Here is a 4,167-nt window from a genome sequence, read left to right as displayed (position 1 = left end):
TAGTGATGGAAGTAGTTTTGTATACAAAAATTTTCTTTTGTTCAAGTTTGAATATTATTAATGACGTAAGTTTCGGGCTTGTTAATGCAAGTGACCTTTTGTTTGGACAATAGTCATTCTCTTTCGACCCCACTCACATTTCTCAATATGAACGATCTGTGGATCACATCATTCGTAGCAATTTACAACTCTTTGTAACAACCACAGAGTGGGCCGCATCCAATAGTGTTACCAGAATGAGATACCCAATTTAATCCCTATACTTATTAGAGAATTTAGGCTATATACTGTTAACTTGATCCTGTTTATGTCACTACATAAAGTTACAGTATTCAGACTATACCTATGGATATGTTTATTGGATTTTCATAATAGAATGCAAAATCAACAATTCATTATTATTGATAAATAGAATGTTTAACACGAACTGTGAGTTCTAGGACATTTCCAACATTCCGAATATTTCAAGTGGTAGTCCGAATTGGAATAGGAGGACATTCTTCCGAAAGGACGAACCTAAGGTCATCGATGATCAGTATGGTATTTATCGTGTTTTTTCCAACTAGTGCTAGTGTAGTTTTTGCCAGTCAATTTATCGGCACTTAATAGAGCTAATGTGGTTGTAGCCATTTTATCGTTGCTGAAAAACATGAACAAACTTAATAAGTCTATGTATTACGACTTTTAAAACCAATTTTAGTTTTAGCAAAATAGTTCCTACGTATCCTAAGTGAAAAGACATCTATTATGCAATGATGCCCCTGCAAGGTAGGGCAAAAGTCACCGGTTGGGTGATCAAGTGCCCTTTCACTAGGATGTGATATTCTCAACCATTAGATAGAAACAACTCTTGTAACATACTCTAACAGTCATCATTTATCGGTCTAGAACTGTTAACCTTTAACAATTTCGCGTAAGTGTAACCCCTCATTTTTAGGCCCTAGAGTCTTGCCGTAATGCGCCCACCATAGGGAAAAAGCAAATTAGAACAAGAGACTAAAGCGACCTTATCCTATACAGGAGATTAGATAAAGAGTCGTGCAAAATTGCCATCCTTTAGAAGGACATTCCTAGGGTGCCTCGAGGCAATGCACAAAACGTTATCCAACCTAATGAGAGAGACCATGGATATGTTGTCTCACGTCTCGATCCCACTTACTATGAACATTCTCTCCATTCACCTTCGTTTTGACCTACTCAAAAACCATCCTTTAGGGGGACACTCCCAAGGTGTCTCGAGGCCGAGGATAGATCTCACGGTGTGAACGTTAGGGAGAAACGTGAAGAGGTTTAAGTGAAGTATCATATACCCCAAGTACCTCCCACTGAATGTTCTACCTTGGGATTCATTAATTTAGACAATCCAGCTACTGATTTTATCTAAGTGTGAGTTTATTCGCTAAAAAACAACTATTTCTTTTGATAATTAAATAAGTTCGAATCAAGTCCAATTAAACTCTTTAACGAACTATCATTAAATTTGCATGCATGCAACAATCTATCTAACTCACTTTTCTAGGTAGGTTCCCAAGTAGGGGTGTTCCGTTTTCGTCAACTTAAGTACCCCAGCCTAGACAGAACCCGCCTTAGACAAAAGGTCTCTTGTAGATAGATTTGGTACACTTTTAATCTTTTATTAGTCAATTTAATCCTATTAAACTGATTAAAAAAATTAAACACTAGGTTTCTGATCTCATTAGAATCGTGATCTTTGGTCTATCCCCATCAAATTTTAAAACTCTTTTAAAAAGTGATTCAAGCCTAAGTTTGCATGTATGTCTTTCTTATTAATTTTAGTTCTAATTTCCATTATAATACTTATAAAAGGAAACAATCAAAATCATTCATATTGCCAAACAAGACTAGGGATTTATAATGCTTATAAAGTTATCTTATGTGTCATACTTCATGCAATGTCTATTCATTACTATATATAACTCTTATATAAAGGTAATAAACTAAGCATACATGCTTTTATACACCCTTATAGTATAATACTTATAATATAAAGATGATGCATGAATATGCTTAATGCATGCATAAATATAACTACTATATTATATAATGCATGAGCATGCTCTTTGAGTAATTTAATCATGCAAACTACTATATTATAACTCTTACAATATAGAGATGATGGATGAAAAATGCATAATCTATAGTGGGATTTTGATCTATATGTCATACTATATGACATATAATAAAAACATACATCTCATGTACATTCACCAAGGACCTGGATGATTAGCGTAAAAAATCAGAAATAAATCTATTTATTACATTAAACCATCGAGTAAACTCGTTCAACAAGCAAACCGGGTCTTGAACAGCCTTGGTGAAGCCACACTTCCTGATCGTCTAGTAAATTTGGTCGAGTAACCACGATCGTGTAGCAATGATCGAGTACCTTTGACTATGCGGTGAAGCATGAAGGCCACTTGATTGTGTAGTGCATCAAATTTAAACGCAAGTCCAAACGATCATGTAGACGACTACTATGCTATAAAACATGATCGTCTAGACGATTGAAGAGCAAGCGCTAATGTAACACTTACTGAACGATCATGTAGCCAGTGACTATGCATTAAAGCATGCTGGCCTACACGATCGTTTAGTGCGTGCATGCCATAAAATGAGTATCCCATACTCAACGATCGTTTACCCCCATCGTATACACGATCTGACCAACCCTTGGTCTTCTTCTTCCTTGAAGTAAAATGCATTTCCATGCCTTGAAGCTTCATCATGAGCGACTCGAATAGACTCAAACTCTTTGAATTACAGACTCGATATCAAGTTAATATGCCCAAAAACACAAGGGCCTTTGAAACTCTTTTAACTTTGAAATGTAAAAGAATTCATTAACTAGAGGCAACATCCGAGAAACTCCATTAATCCACATCCACAAATACATTTAACATTTAAACATAATGTAGACATGCTTTAAACACCCACCAAGAATGTAAATGCAAATCTATATAGCAATGGATTTGGAATATCAGAACTTGGCTCTGATACCAATTGAAGGAACTTTTATTCAAGAGAACCAGTGAGCAGAAGCAAGATCTTTCCAAGTCTATTGTGAAAGAATAAAGGCATTCACAAACATACAGAATACTTATGCAATTTAAACAAAAGTACAGCATGCTTTCTTAATCAAATACAAAAGAAAAGAGAGACATACCTTTGAAGAACTCTTCTTTGGTAAATCTCTTACTCTCGTGAGCAATTGAACAGTAACATCTTGTTATAATCATAATCATCTAGCTAATCTCTCACTGTCGTTTAGATCACGAATAGTCTACTCCTCGAACAAGAACTCTTCGACCCTACCACTCGACAACCTTGTTATTCTCGGAGTGAGAATCTCAGAGGTGTGGGCTCTGTGTGAATTTGGTAGAGGGATGGAGGAAGAAAATGATCGAACTACACGATTAAGCAAGTGGGAGAAGGTTATGTCTATATCATAGATTGAGAATACTTGATCGTTTAGTAAATCTCGTTCCCATGAGAATCGTCTAGCCAATCGTTTAGTCTCTCGCTAGATCATTTACACGATCGTTTAGTAAATCACTAGATCGTTTACACAATCATTTAGTCTCTTACTTTACACAATCATTTAGTCACTCGCTAGAGGGCTATCATATAGTCTCTCGTGAGTAAACGATTAGGTGTAATTCCTCTTGATTTATAGCTAAGTTCCCAGCTCTCCCAAATCAGTACCCAATTCCTAAAAGTTGTAGGTTTGAGTTGGCCAATCTAATCACTCGACCCATGCAAATTCAAAGACCGTCCTCATGGCAAAAGTTCCAATTCCTAAGGATTGAGGTCATGTTACTTTAATTGTCATCCTGTGGAAATGAAAGTCTTTGTCATGAACGATGTTATATAACGAAAACTAAAAATTTTCGTGGTCCAATCTTATTTACAAACTTCTTTGTATGGAACACCCATCGTTATGTCTCCACATGAATGATCAAGGATCAGGACCATTTGTAGCAATTTACAATACTTGTAAATCTAACAAATCGAAGTCGTATCCGTAGTGGTCACTAGGATAGATTTTCTCCTTTCAATCCATATTTTATAGACCATTTAGGTTATCACTTAAGACATTTGATCCACTGTGTATATGTCACATACAATGCTTAAGTTACAACGATAACC

This window comes from Benincasa hispida, chromosome 5 (genome assembly GCF_009727055.1).
Source record: "Benincasa hispida cultivar B227 chromosome 5, ASM972705v1, whole genome shotgun sequence".
Lineage (NCBI taxonomy): Eukaryota > Viridiplantae > Streptophyta > Magnoliopsida > Cucurbitales > Cucurbitaceae > Benincasa > Benincasa hispida.
The sequence above is the reverse complement of the archived record's forward strand: the minus strand, read 5'-3'. Positions refer to the sequence as shown.